Here is a 12,996-nt window from a genome sequence, read left to right on the forward strand (position 1 = left end):
CCCGGGATCCCGGGATTTTTTAAAATTTCAATAAAACCCAGAAAATTGATTTGTTTAGCTTTTGTGCAGTTGAACTATTCATTTTTTTAGTTATGGTTATTTCTGTATCCATCACAAGAGTACCTTTTGAACTCTTAGTTTCCGAATATTTCAATACAAAAGGTTGGACTCTTTTTGCAATTGCGGTTTTCCATAATTTTAAAACTTTTGTACTTGTTATTGAGATTCATTAATTCTCTTCTGAAAAATTCAAATTATTTATATAATATAGTAAAAGTTTGGTCTCAGATTTCCAAAATTACAATGTAATATGGTATGTGGGCTATGTCCAGTTTGTTTTTGCTGCTACTGAATAAACCAATAAATAGAAAAAGATGAATGAAAAGCATAACATGATACCAAGTTTATCATGAATGATTGATTTTTTTTTCAAGTATGACCTAGTGTCCAAAGCCCGATGGTGGTGTGTGAGAAAACCGCTCATATTTCGAAAGTGAAAATGGCCAGATAAAGTTTTTGCCTTGATATTTGGCAGTTTTATCTACATATTGTCTTCATCCCGGGATTCCCGGGATTGTTGGGATTTCTGAAATGATATCCCGGGATTCGGGAAATCCCGAAATCACTCAAATCCCGGGAATTCTTGTCCCGGGATGTCCCGGGAAGGACACTCTAGTTGCGCAATTTTGAATATGGAGTTTCCTGCCCAAAACACGAATAAAATGGTTGTTTTTGGCTCGATATTTTTTATTTGAATAAAATGTTTCATGAATCACTTACTTTTGCACCAACACACATACATTTTTCCTCACCTAACTTAAAAAAAGCGTATAAAATAAAAACGAATTTTGTTCTGCAAAAAATAACTTGAAAACGATTTGTTGTACTAAAATAATGTGTTCGAAGATCTTCGAATGAGTGTTATCAGTTTCGTACCTTTTAATTCGAAGAGGGTTCGAAAAAGTCGGTACAAGATCGTGTTCGAAGATGTTTAAGGATATCTGATGGACTTTTAGAAAAAAAAATACACTGTTAGTAATATTCATCGCTTGTTTATGTTAGATGTCGTATAATTTCAATTTGCCAAGAACCTTATTCGTCGACTTTTTTTATTATTTTTCTGTAGAAAGCTGACTACTAACCTCAAAATTTGACAGTATCCCAGCCAAAACCAAAATTATCAAAGTCGTTTAACTATTTTTTCCGATTTTTTTTTCTACGATTTTTAATACAAAATAAAGGCAAACTATGTTTGCGGTTTTTAATATAAAATATGTTTTTTTCTGTTTTGGCTTCTGAACTGAGTTGTGGGTGGAATAGTCAGACTATTGCAGGTTGATATGAAACATTCTTGGTGGGAAGCAGAGGTTCATAGTTGAATTTCGAAGCTAACGCATGACCAATAAAAAGAAGCATTGTTTATGCCAATGAGTCTTGACATTTTGGACGAAAATGACTTTGTACTTTCAATGAAAACCAGTACAACAATTGTCCAGCATACCAGTACAACAAAACCACAACTAAGTGACTGATATGGGGATTTTTTTTATTACCGTACGGGTTTGGGCCGAAGGGTCTTAGATTTTCATGAAACTTTTTCCACAGGTAAATATTTTGGTCCATTCAGGCTATCAGTTTGTAAAAGTTTAATGAATTGTGGTGAACATTATGAAAAATTTGTTTGATTGCAGATAAATATTCATGGCATCACTGATTCTTACCCTCACTTGTCCGACCAATCACGTTTGAGCACAAGTTTGTGGTTTTCGACCAAGTATTGAGCTTTGCCAGGATTTCGCGACGATCGTGCAAATGCTCAATCTTTGAAAGCACAATGTTCACACATCCAACAACAAAGGAAACAGTGCATAAACAAACCGATTAGTCGAAACACCACCCCAAAATAACGCTCCGTTACTGGAAAACTGTAGCGGCGACTTCAACCAATGTATGCTGAAACCGGTGTGCACACTGAAAGGCGGTTTGCAGTTGAAATTACTATTCTGAGGGTCAACTTAAATGCACAACGCCACTTGATTTGTGCAGACTGATTTTCGTTTCAGCTCAACAGATTTATGTTTTCAATTCTACCATGGACCCGATTTACAAATTAAAAAAGTGTCTGTTGGCAGCCGGATTCGAACCAAGAACCTTGACATCACCAGGCTCGCACGCTACCACTCGGCTATCGAACCGGTTGATAAGTAAGGAAACAAAACGCACACAAGAAGCGTTTGTTGGTCGATGATCACGTTTTGCCATGGTAAATTTGAAAACATTTGTGTGCTCGTCATTACCGCAAGCCGTCTATCAGTGCATATTTTGTGGTGGGACAATTTTGTTTGCCTGTGCGTCGTATTTGGCGCAAGATCGTCAATATGGAGCATCGACCAGTAGGTAAAAGTTAATATCTTCTTCCCATCTTACCTCATTCATTATTTGCTGTCCGAAGGGAACGTATTGAAAGAGAGTCAGCCAGTTCCTTCAGTATTCTTTGACAGGCTGAGTGCGCTAGTTGTCGGCGGTTGCGCTCGGGTGCGTTCGCTTTCGCCAGTGCTGTGTAGTCGGCAAAGACTGGCACGACAGCAGCGAGGGCGGTTCACCTCATCGCAATCGCAACGCCAACATCACCGTTGTTGTTCTGCTTTTGGCACAATTCAAACAGCCCTTTTTAGGGCTTCAAGAGAGAAGGAATAATTCGACAATGATTTTTCATAAGGGCCTAACTGACTTGATCGATTTCTCTTCGTCGACTCTCTCTTTCGCTAATAACTTGATCAAAACAAACAATATCATTATTCTTCTTGTTTCTATAGCAAGATGCAGTCGTCTTCTTCGCATTTCAACCAAAAAATCTTTGGAAAACGCAATACACATTCTGTAATAACATAAAGAGAGGATCGATGAAGAGAAATCGAAAATGTCAGTTAGGCCCTAATGAAAAATCAGTGTCGAATTTTCTAAGAACGCAAATGTGTTATGTCGTATAAAATCAAACTGCTTCTTGGCATCTTGGCTAACTTTTCTTAGACTCTCCGAGGAGAGCGCATCTGTGGAAAAAAGAGTTTAATTCTCCTACAATCAAATCAATGGCCCTTTTCAGGGCCACAAAGAAAATCCACTCAAGAGTTAATTTTCGTATTCATATAGCTAGCAACCTCCTCTAACATCAAGGTCTATCAATTGCCATCTTACTTCAAACCAATGACAAACCAAAACTGCGTATAAGAGTCTATATCAATGTCCATACAGCATTCAATAGTCGAAACTAATGCATACACGGACGTTATTCAACGTCAAACCTGTGGTCGTGACTAGTAAAAGATATTATAGTACAAAATGAAGATTGTCGCTCGCGTCACTGTCCGCAACATCTCCGGGTCACGTCTGTCAAACGGTTTGTTTACAGCCAGCATCAGCTGGTGGCGATGAAAGGCTAACATATGAAAGTGTCTGAAATAGAATATGTCAGCCTCCATACTGAGTGACGAAATCTTGAAAATAGTTGTTGTTGAAATCAATCATTGAAGCAATCTGAGCCGAACATTAACGATAGAAGTTTTTGTCAGGTTCTTCAACGCTGTCTAATAAAAAAAATGCTAATTTTGTTTTCAGATACGAGTACTCCGCATGTGAGAAAAGTGATTCAGGGTATAATCAAATTTTGAGATAGAAACATTGAAAGGCAAATGGGAGGAACTAGGGATCCCAATGCAAACCGTGCTGATTATCGTCGATGATCAGCACAATCGGTGTAGTGATTTCAAGACATCCACATTCTGTTTTGACGGGTTACGTACAAAAGGCTGAATTACGAAAAGCTGAAATAACAAAAGGCTAAAATACGAAAGGTTGATATTACAGAAGGCTGAATGCATCAAAAGGCTGAAATAGCATAAGGTGGAAACAGTGATTCGACTAGTTTTCAAATGCACCAGCCTAAAGGCTAACATTAACACTATCAACTCAGACAAACAGATTACGCCAATTGGGAACAATTACATACATCCCAAGTAACACACTTGTCACCGAAGAGTCACGGCGGCGCAGGTTTTTGTTGCGCAGAAGTCACTGTGACTTACTTCTAACAAATCAACACTTACTTGCTAGTAGTAAGTCACAGTGACTTCTGCGCAACAAAAACCTGCACCGCCGTGACTCTTCGGTGACAAGTGTGTTACTTGGGATTCATTGATTTTTCGATCTATTTGAAATTGATAGATAGATTGATAGACCGTCCGACCGTCCCTAGTTCATGGTTAGTCAAACTAAGCCATTTTGAGGAAGCATGCTTCAGTTACTATGTTCTGAATTGGAAAGTTTGACGACTGGCCTTAATGCTATGGATTATTGAACGCCTACATTACTAAGATAGTATTTTACAAAAGAATAGCATAAATATCAAAGAAGGGAAAATCTCTGATGATATTGTTTTAGTAGCCGTAATGACAAACAACTCCAAAACAACATGACTCAAAAGAATACAGTGGCGTTTCGGTTTTATCACTAGTCGTTTTAATTACTACTCGCCCAAATTCACGGTTTTCTGTTCGATTATATCACGATTTTCATTTCGTTTTTATCACACTTGTTTTAAAACATTCCGAAATCAATATAAAATCAATACAGCATTGTCCAATCCACCAAAACAGTTAAAAAATATAAGCTACGACGCATATATTTTGCAGCGAAACGATTTTAGATAAAAAATTTACATTTATTTCTCGTTTCGCTAAATTCACGATTTCGTTTATATCACGGTAAATTTTTTTTTGACCGTGATAAAACCGAAAAACCACTGTAGCTCATATTTGAAGAAGGATAAATTAACGATATGAATATTATCAGTTACTTTTTGTGTTCGTTGATATGCACGATTAATCTTTTCACTATAAGCTCATGCTGAGGGCTACGCGTACGATTTGTGTTCGGTCCAAGAACTTTTCATTATGAAAAGTTTCTTGGCTCCCTTCGGCATTGAGTATCTTCGTACTTTTTACACTATATGCGAAAGCTGAGAAGCAGGCTCGATCTCAGTTCGGGCGTTACTCCAAGAAAAGGAAGACGTGCTATAACTTATACATGCATTTTCGAATTTTCAGCCTTTTGTAATTTGAGCCCTATGTTACACTTTCTTGATTTCAGCCTTTCGTATTCAGCCTTTTGTGCATACAGCCTTTTGAAATTCAGCCTTACGCTACAATCCCGTTTTGACAGATATGTACCTGAGATGCTCCGACGCCAGAACAATGGGACCACTAGCGACAATCTCTATCTTGTACTATAATATCTTTTTGACTAGTACACAACCTTTCTTACTTTTTATTATTGTTTTAGTATTATTGATAGCAAATTCATTTGTTGTTTTAGGCGTGATCGTATTGATAATTTTGCTGTGTGCACACACAGCAATACCAAAACGAATCCCTAATTCCTGCACCCTTTCTGAAAGCTAAAAGGCAGCGACTAGCCAACCAACGGTTGAGAACCTCCGTAGCGTAGGGTGGTTGTTATTAGATGAAATGTGCTTGGCTGGGAAGTTCTACGGTGGATGAAAGCATGGGTGAAATAGCAGAAAAGCCAACTAATTAATAATCCAGTTTGTTTGACATAGTGCGAACATGAAGATGACGGACATTCTTCTGACAGGCCTATACAGTACCGAGTTGATACAATCTAATGGTTGATGATTCTAGTAAATGTGTTCACCTTAAACGTCAGCTTACTTGACACAGCATATGACAGTCTCCAAACAAGCCATCACGTTGATTATGTACCTTTGATAACGTGAAAATCAATAATTTCAACATATTCTGTCTGTGAAAGTGTTTGGCATCAATCATATGGGCCGTCATTTTCTCGATTATATGGCACGCTGGCATATTTGTTCCTTTATCTATGCAACATGCAATGCAACAAAGTTCTATCTACCATGTGGTCATGAGCTTGAATCGCTTTATATAGGTACGGCTTCCAACCCAATAAATACTATCCGATCAATCGATTAATCGATCGACCGCCCCAAATTCCACACCCCGCATAATACCTATAGCTAAATTGAATAATTGATATTGCTGACCGCCCGGTACAAAATAGGCGAATTGACATTGTCAAATTAGTGCAATCGGAAAAGCACGGGTTGTTCCTAAATAATTGAATATAATTTTGACACCCACGATTGCATGACGAACGAACGACCATAGCTATGCATATTCATCCGTGTGCGGTGGGTGGTTGTGTTTTGATTGTTTGCGAAAATCTGTTTTCCACCGGCCATTGGAAAACGACCCCCAGCCCAGTTCATCAGTGCGGTTAAACTTTTCACCTACATTTCGCCAAACCGTGCTACGGTTATGGTGGTGGCGTTTGTTTATACCGGTTAATGCCAAGGAAACCGGCTGAGTCGCTGTTTTGCTATACCGGATTCTCCGAGCGCGGTTGGAAACATTTTTTCTCTCAGTATACAGAGACAAGGCAGCAAGCAGGTGAACGAAACTAGGTAATGGCTGCGAAGTAAACGAAGAACTTTCGTTTTCAACTACAGGTGAGAGGAACGGAAATCGCTGATTAACTCAGATTCGTTTCGGCCTTCCGTGACTAACGACTATAGCGTTTTGTTGGATGGTAGGAGGATACAACGATACAACAGTAAATGTATCGCTAGTTAACGCTAGGTGGCAGTAGTTTCAATAGAGTTAATAAACTATAGAGGAAGAATGTCGCTGGCGTCGCTGCCGAAACATCTCTTGCTGGCGGAGATATGCCGGGCTATAAGTGTCAAAGCGAAAAAGTATGCAGTTTGACAGATAGATACCCGACATGTTTGCGAGCGAGAACAAAGGGAACAGCAGCGACATTCGTCCTCTATAGTTTATTAACTCTATTGTAGTTTCAGTCAAATATATTAGAGGAATGTGTTTCGAAAGTCCATATTTAAATTTCCTACATTTTTTATGATGAACTCCATCCTTTGAAATGTTAACAATAATTTAATAATATTTGCTAGTTTCCATTTCTTTTAACGTTTGAAAGACTGCTTGCCAAACGACTTGTTAAAGATGAAGAATTGCTATTTAATGTGGATAGTGGAAATAGAAAGAAGAAAAAACTCAATGTTACGAATCGGAGTGGGAGGATCTTCATGATTTGAGTAAAGGAGAATAATTCTCAAAATTTCAATATTTAATTATTGAACACCGTACAAGGTTCTAAAAAGTTCGTTTTACCCCACCCTCTGTCACATTTTTAACTGCTAGAAAAAAAAATCCAAAAGCACGCTCGGAATTCCAGGATGTATTGTTAGAGGAATTGGAACCCCTATAGGAATTTCCAGTAGAACTCCGCGAGAAATGTTGTGGAGGAACTGCTAGCTCCCGGAAGGAACTTCCGGAATTCCTGTGGGAATTTCGAAATGAATAACCGGAGGGACAGCAATTTTCAGCGGATATCCTAAGGGAACTTGATCTAATCTAATCTAATCTAATCTAATACAAACGCAGCCAGTACGTGAAAGCATCCTGAAAAGTGTGGAGGAACTTTAAGACGAATTATCAGTGAAACTCCTACAGGACTTCTCGTGAATTCCACTAGAAGTTTCCATAAATTCCTCGACAGGGTTCCTCCAGGAATTCCACTAGAAGTTCCTCTGGGAATTCTTCTAGGAGTTCCACCGAGAATTCCTCTAGGAGTATCACTGTGAGTTCATCTACGAGTTTCGGAATTCCACTAGGAGTCCTCCAGAAATCGTTCTAGGAAATCCTCCGAGAATTCCACTAGGAGTTACACTGCATGTTCATCTATGATTTTCTGTAGGAGTGTTCCAGAAATTCTTGTAGGAAATCCTCCAGGAATACCTCTAGAAGTTTTTCAAGGAATTCCTCTAGAAGTTCCACCGGGACTTACTTTAGGAGTTCCTCCGAGAATTCCTCAAAGAGGAAAGAGAAAATTCATAACACCTCCTCCGCGTGTTTCTCTAGGAGCTTCGGAATTCTACTAGGAGTTCTCCAGAAATTGCTCTAGGAGTTCCTCCGGGAACTCCACTAAAAGTTCCACTGCATGTTCGTCTATGAATTCCTCTAAGAGCTTCTCCAGGAATTGTTCTAGGGGTTCCTCCAGGAATTCTATTATGAACTCTTCCAGAAATTTCTCCAGGAGTTCCTCCAGGAATTCTTCTAGAAGTTCCTCCAAGGATTCCTCTAGGAATTCCTCCAGGAATTGTTCTAGGATTTCTTCCGTGAATTGATCAAGGAGTTCCTGCAGTAATCCCACTAGAAGTTTCACTGCGAGTTCGTCTATGAATTCCTTCGCGAATTCCTCTAGGAGCTTCTCCAAGAATTCCTTCAGGAGTTCCTCCAGGTATTTCTCTAGGAGTTCCTCCAGAAACTCCACTAGGAGTTTCTCCGGGAAGTAATCTAGGAGTTCCTCTGGGAAGTCATCTAGGAGTTCCTCCGTGAATTCTTCTCGGAGTATCACTGCAAGTTGATCTATGAATTCCTCCAGGGAATTTCTCGAGGAGCTTCTCTGGGAATTCCCTAAGATCTCCTCCGAGAATTTCACTAGGAGTTTCACTGCATGTTCGTCTATGAATTCCTCTAGGAGCTTCCCCAGGAATTTCTCTAGGGGCACCTCCAGAAAATGTTCTAGGTGTTCTTGCGTTTCACTGTGAGATCGTCTATGAATTCCTTTGGGAATTCCTTTTGGAGCTGCTCCAGGAATTCCTCTAATGACACATTCTACGGGCCCCGTATCATCAATACCAATTTTTCAAAGTTGAGTTATGGCATATTTGACATTTTTATCACATTCTACATTACTTTTGTCATCCAAAAATGTATTCGACATGACATTAGTGTGACAATAAATATAAATTGAACGACGATTAAGATTAACATTAAAATCGTGATTTTAAGTCTTTTAAGCACACTTTTCATCCAAACTATCGTATTTTAAACACCAACACACTGATTTTTCAAAAGTCTTCCATCATTTGTAGATAAATGTATGTAGATTTTTTAGCATAAAAAGATTTTTAATCGGAAAACTTTACAACTCTGAAATATGGCTGATCATAGTATGGGTTTTTATTGTGTTGTAGCGTCACGAAAAATCAGCATTTTTGAATTTCATTCCAATACGGAAAACGTTACAAATATGAAATTTTGTATGCTCTTGATGATGGTGTTTGGCCAAAATCTACGATGTAATTGTACTGCGATATTGTAAAATTTTTTAATCGTAATCTAATACCACTCAAACCGAAAATTTCTGTGACAACAGACAAAACACTTATGAAATTACAAAGTTATTAAGTTGGTCAAAGACTTACAGTTGATGGATAGTTTGATTTAAAGTTCTCAGGGTCCCTTTTACATAGAAATACGATTTCTTCGGCAAAGTTGTTTGGTAAGTAAAGGACTTGCACTTGATTTACCAATAGATGTGAGATTTTGCCACTAGAAGACGTTAGTTTCCATTTTGCAAAAGCAGGCAAGGGATTAGAATTTCTTGAAAAGTATTCTACAAGCTGGAACTTTTTCACTTTGGACATATTGTATTCAAATCAAATTGTAATCAAAGATCAATATATAATTCTTAACTTTCAAAATTAAATTTGATTTGATTCACTTATTTCTTAAATATAAAAGTCAATAGAACACAGTCAAAAATATGATTCTGCTTAAAGCGCTCCATCTTTGTGTAGAGCTAACCAATCAAGTCCAAAATTGTAGAAATTACAGATAACAAAATGAGGAACTATCAGTCAAAATTTGAGATTTTTTATATATTTTATAAAAAGTTACGGCTTGTTGAATGTGTTTTGGGTAATTAATTGGCATGCTTTTGAAAATTTGCAACTACCACCACTGTGTGGCAGAAATTAATACCATACGGCTATTAAACTGAAAGTCTAGTGATCTACCAAAATACTTTAATGAAGCAACCATCTTTCCAATTAATCACGATCCTGAGATAAGTAAAACAAAAAATGTGTATGCGCTCTAGCGCCTCCTAGTGGAAGGATTTGAAATCATACGGCCCATCAATTGAAAGTTCTTGACCAGCCAAACAATTTTGTCGAGGACACCAACTGTCTAAATAGTTAGGATCTTGAAATATATGGGATGGATATTACGTCAGTGTTACATCTATTTATGATATAACAAGAATCACCGACAAACAGACGTAACACCTACGAAATTGAAACTCATATAGGGTATCGCGCCACTTGGGCGGTGGCTTCTATATTCCTCTGTTTTTCACTATAACTCAGTCAATTTTGAACCAATTGACTTGCAATGTTGTACACGGGAAGATACTATACCTATCTCATCACATTCCAAAAGTTGTGTCAGTTGGTTCAAATTTGACTGAGTTATAGTGGAAAACAGACGAATATAGAAGCCACCGCCCAAGTGGCGCGTTTCTCTATCTCGTGACTCTAATTACTTAGACTTTAGACTTTTAGAATGTTGATGTATTTGGAAAAGCTGTTCATCTTGTCAAGAATTTTCAGTTTAAAAGCCGTTTAGTTCAAGTTTCTAACTGACTAGTGGTAGTTGAAATTTTGAAAAATAATGCACTTTATATTTATTCAAAAAATATTCAACATGTTGTAACTTCTTATAAAGTGCCTAAATATTTTGCCAAAAAATAGTTTCTCAACTAATCAAAATATGTTGAAAACTTTTTGAGGAATTCTAAACTATTCTAAACTTTTAATAAGCGTCGCCCAGTGTGTCTGAATCTCACATCCAATAGTAAATCAGCTATAAGTTTTTGACTTATCAAACAACTTTGCAAAAGACTCTAACTCTCTAACTAATTATGACTCCGACATATATAGGATGGATTTTTTTTGTCAGAATTAGGTCTATTTGTCTCTGGAATCACAGAAATTGATGCCCCTAAGTGGTATGCAGATCCTCAGGTATGTCTTTGGTTCAATAACTGCTCGCACATCTTAAAGCGGTGATTCCCAAAGTGGGCGAAATCGCCCCCCAGGCGGTGAAAATCATGCCGAAGGGGGCGAAAATGTGGAAAACCATAATTGGGGGGCGAGAATACTAAAAAAGGGGGCGATTTTTTGAATAATTGGAAAAAATCAAAAGTATTGAAATACAAGTCCAGAATGTCAACTAAATCATTAAAAATCCCTAACATTTCAAATTTGGTTGTTTCTAGGATTATTGAAAAATGTCTGTTTTGAGATCGACTACATTTTACAGATTTTTTTTCCGATTCAGAGTTTTCGTCAAAATTTCAAGAACAAAAAAACACAAATAAGACTGCTATATAATTTCCTAAATAAGGAATTATGGAGATCTAATGTTATACATGTTAAGAAACTATGAAGATACTTTTATAAGAGATTTTGAGAAGAACCGTTTTTTACTTGATCAGAAAGTTTTGTTTTTAATTCATGGGCGTTTTTTTCATGGAATTTTCAATCAAAATCATGATGTTTCAGACGAATTTCAGAACACGTTTTGGATGGGAGCTATCACACTTTGTTTGAAAATTTCAAACTTATTACTAGTAGCTATTTCGATTTTCTACGAATTCAGCGTTGATTTCCCTCAAAACCGAGTAATGACTGTTGCATATTTACTTATTTGACAATAGAAGTTCCTCCAATTTATACTGGCTTTTCATTATTTGCATTTACTTTGAAAAGCTGACTACATTTGAAAATACACAGATATATTCCTGATTCGTTCTTTCTGTATAAAACATATTTTTGAAATTGTATTTCAATATCCCACCAGTAGTAGAACCTTTTTCAAAAACACTAGTACAATATCTGGTGTAAGATAACGAGTTTTCGTAAATGTTTACAGTCCGTTCTGTTTGCTCGTTTTTGTTCAAGAATATGTATAGCACAAACATGATTTCAAAATGTATTGTTATGCATGCAATAATGCGTTTTTTTAATAAGAGAGATACTAATTTAGATACATTAAATATCAGTTTCGCCACAGTAGTGTCAAATAGTGGGGTTTTGAGGGCTTCAGCTCAACAAAGTTTCAGCCTTTTTTCATAAAACAAATAAATCTCATTTAGGGGGGCGAAAAAGTTTTTCTCAAGCTCCAAGGGGGCGATAACTCCTAAAAGTTTGGGAAACACTGTCTTAAAGCGTTTTTAATTAAATCAATGATCCTAGAAACGAACCAGCCAAGGGCTGAAAGTCTGTTTAATAAAGTCAAATCAATCAATCAATGAATCAATGACATTGCATAAATTATTGAAAAAAATGTTTAATTCGACGGCGTGATTAGTTTTATGCTGCAAAATCTAAATATCTGGCGGTGCGAAGTAATGAATATCAACGGTTCAGGCTTTGGAACAATAATAGATGAATATGGGTGGTACTAGACCGAAGATGGGTACCATTAACTTTCATGAAGGAGTTTTCATACTGCTGATAGCAATAACTTGGCCCTCCGAGCCATTTATCACAAAACGGATTTTTAATAGAATAAAGTTGCTCTGGGAGCAGTAAAAATAATGCAATAATATATTCACAAATTCGGGCAATTTTGTCTGATTATTCTGATTCAAAAATGATGTGCAATTTCGTGACGTTACAACGCGAGCAGAACCCTGTTTGATACTAAACGTGCGTAGTAGCGTCACGAAATGTATAAATCGATTATCCAAAAACGAATCCGAAATGTGTATGTTTTATTTCTCTGCATTGAAGAACAAACCAATAAATTTCAATGGTGGAAGAAACTTTCAGTTTAAATTAAAAATCCGAGCAAATTTTTCAAGATGTTGGTTGCGCGGTAGAGGGGGTCGAATTCTAGCGCGTTGTACTGTCACGCTACTAATAAGCAATTTAAACAAGTTTTTATAATGAAAACTAAATGTTAAAAAGGTCCAACATATCGGGAATTTTACAAGGAATCTGAATATGATAAAATATTTTGAGGTTTACAGTCGCTTTTATGAATTACAGTGATAAATCTGACTACGAATGCGTAGAAACGTTGTAAC

The 12,996-nt window shown here is 37.1% G+C and overlaps 1 protein-coding gene across 2 annotated transcripts in view; it reads right to left on the reverse strand.

Moving 5' to 3' along the window:
* The window catches only part of LOC109409075 (calcyphosin-like protein), a 54,026-nt gene that overhangs the window by 12,715 nt on the left and 28,315 nt on the right, over positions 1–12,996 (reverse strand). The gene's annotated exons all lie outside the window — the stretch shown is intronic.

Source organism: Aedes albopictus, chromosome 2 (genome assembly GCF_035046485.1).
Source record: "Aedes albopictus strain Foshan chromosome 2, AalbF5, whole genome shotgun sequence".
Lineage (NCBI taxonomy): Eukaryota > Metazoa > Arthropoda > Insecta > Diptera > Culicidae > Aedes > Aedes albopictus.